Source organism: Ranitomeya variabilis, chromosome 1, assembly GCF_051348905.1.
Source record: "Ranitomeya variabilis isolate aRanVar5 chromosome 1, aRanVar5.hap1, whole genome shotgun sequence".
Lineage (NCBI taxonomy): Eukaryota > Metazoa > Chordata > Amphibia > Anura > Dendrobatidae > Ranitomeya > Ranitomeya variabilis.
The window spans coordinates 503846476-503856223 of NC_135232.1; positions in this window are offsets into that span (position 1 = coordinate 503846476).

The window sequence follows — 9748 nt, forward strand, 5'->3', positions numbered from 1 at the left end:
CTTGGTATCCATTTTGAACTGTGATTTCTGTTATGCTGTAATGTCTATTGTCTGTACAAGTCCCCTTCATAATTTGTAAAGCGCTGCGGAATATGTTGGCGTTATATAAATAAAATTATTATTATTATTATTATTAAATGACACACGCTGTTACAAACTGTGGCGGAGCAGGGGAGTCTTTGGCTTCCTGCACCACTACTAACACTGACACGAGGCTACTTTATGCTTTTGGCCTGCTGATTGAAGTCTGGACCACTCTCTGGTTGTCAAGTGATGTGATGACGTCACTTCAACGTATTGACCGCAGAGAGGACTGGCTGGGAAAAGAGAATTACTACTGTATGAAAAGAATACAGGGGGAAAAATGACGATATAGAATGAAAGATGGGGCACTATCGCTATATGGAGGGACAGAAGGGGTCACTAGGACTATATAAAAGCACAGAGAAGTGCACTATTACAATAGAGAGGCACCGGTAGTGGCATTACTAATATATGGAGGCACTATTACTACCTGGCGTAAAGAGGTCATTATTACTATGGGGATGCACAGAAGGGGGCATATTACTATGAAGAGGCACAACGGGACATTATTACTATGAATAGGCATGGAGATACAGGCAAACTATTACTTTGCGCATAGGGCTGCAAAATTACTGTGTGTAAGCACAATAGAAGCAATTTACTGTTTGGGGGTACAGCATAAAAAGGGAATTTTTTTTTAAGGCACCAAGAGGTATTATTACTGTCTAGTGCACTATGGGTAATTGTAGCACAATGTGGTCTGTGCAGAGGTGGGGAAAGGTAGGGAAGGTGCTGGAAAAGCAATGATACAATGATGTCTCTGCGTTACATTCATTCATGGTTAAAACATGTATTGATGGTCTGGTCCAAATGGAGAAGAAAAACGAAAGTGAATGAACATGGCATATGAACAGGCTTGGACTGCCCCACAGGGCAACAGGTGACTTCCCGGAAGACCCCTGTGCAGGAATGTATCTAGCACATCCTCATATGCGTAATTTGCACAGTAACCTTGATTCACTATATGCAAACAATTTTAGAATCTCATTATTCATTTTACAAATTGCCCAGGTTATTATATATAAGCACAAGTAAATTAGTGATTTTTTATAGTTTTTTTTTTAATAGGGTAAATTTGCATTCCCTCCAATCAGACAGGGCTTTATTTGTAAGAGACTTCCATCCAGGGAAGCAGGTTGTGGGAGAGTGAAAAAGGGGCCTGGGTGCATCTTTGTCCAAGATGTGGGACTGGAGAGGCACATTTGTTACACATGTTCTAGGAGTGCAGTAGATTGGGTTCTTACTAAAAAAACACACTCTCTTTAATAAAAAGGGTATTTGGTGTGCAAATCCAAGCAGACCCCAAAATATGCATATTGAGATATTTGTGAGAATTGGTCAATGTTGAATCCCCAAAGGCTATAGGTCTTTCGTGAACATTGTATCAAAGCACAAACTTATTGCACAACATTGGCAAAGTGGTATATAAAAAGGAAAAAAAATCCAGAAATTTGACAACATCTGGGGACCCTGGATGAATGTTCCAAACCTGCCATCTGGAGTAATCCTCATAGATAATAACAACAACATATGGCAATTTTTTGGTTTCATGAACACTTGTGGAATGATCATCACAGGTTAAATGATATGGGTAGGGTCATTACACATGCAAACTAATTATAAATGAATGGTAGATATTCTAATATATATACATCATTTAATAAAAAAAAGTATGAATACATATTTCTCTGGAGTGTTATTAGGGGGAAGAGTGGTTGTATGTATTTGTTTGAATGGGATAAAAAAAAAACCCTAATCTTTGGAAGAAGATAACAATGTCATTGTATTTTTTTAGATTGTGAGCCCCAACGGGGACAGCGACGATAATGTGTGCAACCTGTAAAGCGCTGCGGAATATGTTAGCGCTATATAAAAATAAAAAATAAAGATAAATAACCATAATATAGAATGATACCATGTAGCATTGTGTTAAATATGAATTATTAATTGAATTATTCATATTCTCAATTCTGTACTAAGCACATTGCCTCTCACTGACATTACAAAAGTTATTTCTGTATATGTAGCTCAGAGTATAAGTCAACACCATATAGAGGGAACACGTGGTCTGTGGGACATATAAATAACGTCTCTTAGGAGGGTGGGGGGCTTGTCACGTGGGAGCTGTCACCTCCTGCCTTCATCATCATTCTCCATGGACATCAGACAAGTCACACAAGGAAGGAACAGCTGGTATTCATGACTCTACTCCATGAAAGAAATATGACTTCTATTCCATCTCAGAAACGAAGAGGAACAAGCGCTGAATTTTACAAATGGACAATCTGTTCGTAACTATTTCCTCTATTTTTATGTTTTGCTGCAATGTGGTTTTTCTGTGGACAATTCAATAAACCACTAAATTTTTTATGAAAATATCATGACATTTTTTCTTTAAGAGTAACGCACCTGGTAAAAAGTCTTGATTAAATAAATGTGCGAAATAAGCATATTTAACACATTGAAAATCTGTGTTCTACTGATCTCTTTGTAAAAACGTCATTGTGTAATTTTCTTAATAAAAATTATCTGATTGAAAAAGTCTTGCCCTGAGGGTATGTGCACACGCTGCGGATTACTCTGCAGATTTTTCCGGACTGATTTTGGTAAATCCGCAGATAAACCGCACTGTGGATTTACCACGGAATTACCGCGGATTTACCACAAATTTTTTGTGGATTTTGTGCTGATTCCACTTGCGAGTTCCTATTATGGAGCAGGTGTAAACCGCTGCGGAATAAACAACGCTACGTTTTCGCACGTTTTTTTCCGCAGCATGTGCACTGCGGATTTTGTTTTCCATAGGTTTACATGGTACAGTAAACTCATGGAAAACTGCTGCGAATCCAGAGCGGCCAATCCGCTGTGGGTCCACAGCAAAATCCGCAACGTGTGCACATCCCCTAAATGTTTCTACAATCACTATGTGTCCATGACATGGCCAAGACTGATTTTTTACCTTATATATAAATAGTGGGGCATGGCAATGAATATATTTGTGCAGAGGCCTTGAGAAAACATTTGTCTACCTTTTATGCCTTATTTAAAGGGATTGTCTGGGACCTTTACATTGATGGTCTACCCTTAGCTCAATATTTGATGGGGGGTGGTGTGACACCCAGCACCCCATGCCGATCACCAATCACCTGTTCCCGGTGCCAATGGTGGTTGGAAATGCTCAGTTGTGGAACTGCACAGCTATGTCAACTGTACAGTTGCCTCCTATTCAAATCAGTAGGGTGCGGATATGCAGTACCAAGCCTCGGGCAATGTATAGTTGATAGAGCTGTGCTGTGCAGTGCAGCTCCGCAACTGAGCACTTCTGGCCGGCACTGATAACAGCTGATCGGCGGGGATTCTCAGTTGCGGAACTGCAACTGTCTATTCAAACAATAGGGGGCGGATGTGCAGTACCCAGCCTCAGACACTATACAGTTGATGGAGCTGTGCAGTTCACCTAAGAACTTCCGGCCAGCTACGGGAACATCTGATCAGTGTGGGTGCCAGGTGTCACACCCCCATCAATCAGATATTGATGACTTATCTTAAAAGGATTGTCCAGTTCAAATTGATACTGTAAGTCTGCAATCACTGTGTGACCACAGACTTATGGATCCCCCAGCGGTTTCTAAGCCGGGACCAGAGGGTATGTATGAGGTATGCATACTCCCAGGCAGTGATCGCAACCTCGCTCACATACACTTATATTGAGCTAGGCCATGCCCAGACTAGTGACGCGGCTGTTCAGTGGGCATGGCCTCGCTTCATACAAGTGTATGGGAGCGAAGCCATGCCTACTGCCCTGGAGTAAGTGTAACTCATACATACCCTCTGTTTCCAGCTCAGAAACTGGTGAATCCCTGCAGCCCACAGTACGTGCGCTGAGGCGATTCAAAAGTCTGCAGTCACACACAGTGATTGCAGTTTTATCGATTTGGACCAGACAACAACCCCTTTAAGGCTAGGCCATCAATATAAATGTGTTGGACAACTCTTTATTAAAGGCATGTGGCTCAGACGAAATGGTGTGGCTGTAAACACGCCAACATGTGCCAAGCTATGCCAAAATACAGATGAAAAAAGTAGCACAAATGAAGACAATCAAAAGATTAGGCAAGTGTCTATAGATACTCGAAATTATTTTATCCAGTGTAAACCATGGTGATAAATATGGTGCATTTTGAGATGTATAATCCTGTTCAATAGTTAGACTATCTGCTCCAATAGAGATTACTACCCAATAACAGTAAGCAAAGGCCTTAAAGAAGTGCAACGCTGATACAATGTAAGGAAACGGCGGAACTTTACATTTCATTATACAACTGTTTGCGGAAATTAGAATGAACTTCCAATAGCTTGTCACTTTCATCATTTACCTGGTAATACATCAGCACATAGGTTGTTAATAAGTGATTAATGAGGAATAAGGGCCGACATTAATAAACATCACCTGTAATTATGCACAGGACATGTAAGAGAAAGTTATTGATAAACTAGAAATGCTGTGGTGAAGAGGTCAGATGAAAGTCACAAAGCGGCACAGGTTCAGAACTGCTACCTTTTCACCCAGTTGCAACAGTCTTTATGATCCTGTTGAGTTTTACTGAAAATTTAACATTCAGGCTATGTGCACACGTTGCAGAATGTTTGCAGAATTTTCCTGAGCAAAACCGGATTCCTTTCGCAGGAAATCCGCTCGTGTTTTTTTCCGGAGCGTCCCAATACAATTATATAGCCGCAAAATCGTGGAAATTCCGCAAAATGAATGAACATGCTGCGTTTTTTTCCGCAACCCTTTTTTTTATGGAAAAAAACGCAGCATGTGCACAACAATACGGAATTCCATTAAAAATAATGGAATGCATTATGTAAGCATTTTTTAAGCATTTTCACAGTGAAAAAATGTGGAAAAAAGCAATGTGTGCACATAGCCTTACCGTAGTCATCATTTCCATTCCTTTACACTATGTTCCAAATTATGCAAATTACATTTTTCTCGGATTTTCCTTAATGCTCAGTGCAAATGAAAGTCAGTCTAATAAAAGTCATCACCCGTTAGAGTATACATCGAATTTTATTGAAGAGACCTCCCAATCATAACAGTATAATCTCCAAAATGAATAAAAACTCCAAATGCACTGTTCCAAATTATTAGGCACAGTAGAATTTCTAAACATTTGACATGTTTTAAAGAAATTAAAATGCTCATTTGTTGAATTTGCAGCATTAGGCGGTTACATTCACTGAACAAAAAGCTATTTAACTCCAAAACATCCTAACAGGCCAAGTTACATGTTACCATAGGAGCCCTTCTTTGATATCACCTTCACAATTCTTGCATCAATTGAACTTGTGAGTTTTTGGAGAGTTTCTGCTTGTATTTCTTTGCATGAAGTCAGAATAACCTCCCAGAGCTGCTGTTTTGATGTGGACTGCCTCCCACCCTCATAGATCTTTTGTTTGATGATACTCCAAAGATTCTCTGTAGGGTTGAGGTCAGGGGAAAATGGTGGCCACACCATGAGTTTATCTCCTTTTATGCCCATAGCAGCCAATGACTCAGAGGTATTCTTCGCCACATGAGATGTGCATTGTCATGCATGATGATGATTTAGCTCCTGAAGGCACATTTCTGCTTTTTATACCATGGAAGAAAGTTGTCAGTCAGAAACTATATACTTTGCAGAGGTCATTTTCACACTTTCAGGAACCTTAAAGGGCCCTACCAGCTGTTTCCCTATGATTCTGGACCAAAACATGACTCCACCTCCTTGCTGACGTCGCAGCCTTGTTAGGACATGGTGGCCATCCACCAACCATCCACTACTCCATCCATCTGGACCATCCAGGGTTCCTCGACACACATCAGTAAACAAGACTGTTTGAAAATTAGTCTTCATATATGTCTGGGCCCACTGCAACCATTTCTGCTTGTGAACACTCTTTAGGGGTGACCGAATAGTAGGTTTATGCACCACAGCAAGCCTTTGAAGGATCCTACACCTTGAGATTTGAGGGACTCCAGAGGCACCAGCAGCTTCAAATAACTGTTTGCTGCTTTTCCAAGATGGCATCTTTGGTCTCATGTGCACTGTGTCTTCCTGCTATAAAACTCCACCCCAGCCTTCAGTCTGTGCTAGAGTATTCTGCCTTGCATCCAGCTCCTGACCTCTGATTACTCCCTGGCTATACACCTGCTCCTGTGAACCTGTGTGGTGATCCTGCTACTCGGCTCTGAGTTCCTGCTGCATACACAAGTTTCCAGTAATCCTCCTTCATCTGCTGTTCGTGTTTACTTCCATCTGCATTTGCTGGACATGTAAGCTGTTTCTGCTTTGCAATAACCTGAGACAGGCCTCCCTGGTTGAGCTAAGATATGATTTGAACTGCCTAATAAGCATATCTATCTGTGCCTGGACTAAGACAAGGATTTATTCGTGTCAAGTATCCTCAAGAATAACTGTGCTTCATAGACTTTCTGCTTGATTGCATTTTCCTCTGAAGTTTCCTATAGACTGCTAAGCTGCATTTATTATTTGCACCAAGTGTTGTAGACTTGAGTTTCTCTCTGCACCTGTTTGAATCACCGTGTGATAATATACACTTTACCACTTATAAAACTGTGTCCTGTAGTTGTCTTGTTCCACGCAAAGAGTCTCCTGAGTTATCCCCTATAATTATTACAGGATACTCTAGCCTAAAAAAAAAGGAGACTGCTGGAACAATGACTGCAGAAAGCAAATTAGAGCAGGTGTTTTCCATAATTAGATCACTGCAGAAAGATGTGGAAGGTCTGCAAAAGACGTTTGGAAGCTTTGAACACAATCAACAAGTGTTTGGACAAACTTTGCAGGACTTGAGCAACCGCATGGCAGCCCAGAAAAACAAACTTGCTGGCATAGAGTCCCAGTATGGACGGGGTTTTCAGGACATAAGCACGCAAATTGCTGCACAAGTGACTTTACCCTCTGGGCAACCGCCACCAGCTGGCCCACCTAAGTTGCCCCCATTCAGATTTAATGGTGATTGCGACAAATTTCGTGGCTTTGTGAATCAATGTATGCTATATTTTGATGTGCATGCTGACCGTTTTCCTACTGATAGATCCAAAGTATTGTGTGTAATAATGCAACTGACCTCACGAGCGCTCGCCTGGGCGAATCCGATGATTGAGTCTCGTGACCCACGGTTAAATGACTTGGATGATTTCTTGGCCGCTATGGCATTGATGTTTGATGACCCTAATCGCCGTGCAACCGCTGAATCTGCTTTTTTGTCTTTACGTCAGGCTAAACATTCTGTTATTGAGTATGCCACTGAATTCAGGAGATTGGCGGTAGATACCAATTGGGACAGTTATGCACAATTGCCTATTTTTAAAAGGGGTCTGTCTAGTATTGTAAAAGATGAACTAGCCCGCTCTGAGTCACCACAAGAGCTAGAGACATTTATACAGCATTGTGTAAAGTGTTGTGGACTTGAGTTTCTCTCTGCACCTGTTTGAATCACCGTGTGATAATATAGACTTTACCACTTATAAAACTGTGTCCTGTAGTTGTCTTGTTCCACGCAAAGAGTCTCCTGAGTTATCCCCTATAATTATTACAGGTATTTTCGCAGCTGCTCTCTTAATCCAATGAATTTGTCTGGCAGAAACCTTCCTCATTATGCCTTTATCTGCATGAACTCTGTCTGCGCTCTGTTTCAGTCACAAATCTCTTCACAGTATGATAATCACTCTTAAGTTTTTGTGAAATAGCTAATGTTTTCATGCCTTGTCCAAGGCCTTGCACTATTTAACACTTTTCAGCAGCAGAAAGATCCTTTTTATTTTCCACATTGTTTGAAACCTGTGGCCTGCTTAATAATGTGGAACATCATTTTTAAGTAGTTTTCCTTTAATTTGAATAACCTGGAAAAATAATTATCACATGTGTTTAAGATTGATTTCAGTGATCTATTGAGCCCTGAGACACAATACCATCTATGAGTTTATTTGAAAAGCAAAGCAATTAAATCTTTGACACTTAAATGCAATTTGCATAATAATTTGGAACACAGTGTAGTTTGTCCTAAGCTCAGTGTATCTATAGGATTGTAGATACAGAAGACCGAGGCTAGTCGGAGCATGCTTGAAGAGGTTATTCCTTAGAAATAGTTATGAAAAGTGAAATAACTCCTAAGCATTAGTCATTTCACAATGTGTTGTGTGCAGAAAAACCTCACATTGTTGGTGGTAGCTACCACTAGTGTTTGTCCTGTGTCCTGATACGTGCATTCATCTTCTACATTCGGCACTAGTGGACTCCTATGTGCTTTTGTTGTCCTCCTTCCACCTTGAGCTTGGCACTGTCTAGTGAGCGCTCCTTGTTAATAGCTTGAATTAATTACAGTATAGCTATGCCTTTTTTCTACTTGTCAGAGGAGAAGCAGAGCATGTGCAGTTGCATCCTCCTCTGCCTACAAGGGCAGAAAAATATTTTTTGGGTGCCAATGGGAGGGAGACTACGAAATTAAGCTCCTATTCAGGGACGTTAAAAACATACTGGGAGAGTTGTAAGGTTGTCATGCAATGCAGCCACAAACCACTAGTGGAGCAGAGGATAAAGAAATGAGAAACAAACCAAAGAAAACTATAATAATAATAATAATAATCATTTTTATTTATATAGTGCCAACATATTCCGCAGCGCTTTACAAATTATAGAGGGGACTTGTACAGACAATAGACATTACAGCATAACAGAAATCACAGTTCAAAACAGATACCAGGAGGAATGAGGGCCCTGCTCGCAAGCTTACAAACTATGAGGAAAAGGGGAGACACGAGAGGTGGATGGTAACAATTGCTTTAGTTATTTGGACCAGCCATAGTGTAAGGTTCAAGTGTTCATGTAAAGCTGCATGAACCAGTTAACTGCCTAAGTATGTAGCATAACATAACTATATATTTTAAAGTTTAAAATTAATATTAGGAATTATTAAATTAGACTATAGATGAGTGGAGTTTTATTGTCAACAAAGTTACGTTCCCACAACCTGGATGTAGCAGCGCTTTGGACGCAGCGTATTTTCACTGTGTCCAGACCGCTGCATTCGATTGAACGCAGGTGAATCTGCTGTGATCACTGAACCATCTATTGAGATGCAATTTCTGTTGTGAAGACTAGCATCGTCCTGCTACGGTCCTGAAAGACGTGCTGCATGTCAGTGTCTGCAGATGATCCACAGGCATACATGCATGCATAGTGGACATGGGATTTCTAGAAATCTATCCACTAGGCTGTAACATGTGGCCGCTGCGGGTTTGATGCTGCATAAATACACAGCATCAAAATCACAGCAATTCCTGAACGTTGGAACGTGCCCCAAGAGTTTGTGTGATTGTAACTTCTGATGATGTTGCATGAAAAGCCATCATATGAAGCAGTAAAAAATGAAATACCAAAGGCATTGCAGAGAAACTGCTAAATAAAGCACCACTCCAGAATTTTTTAAATTTAATTTTAAGGTTGGAGTGGGGCTGCTAATTAAGTTTCCAGCATACAGTATCATACTCGCCGGCTGCAGTCTTCTGCAGGTTTTGACCTATTGGATTGCTCCGGTGCTTGCTGGGTGAGTCGGAAGTCACAACTCAATGTACAGGTGCTTCTCACAAAATTAG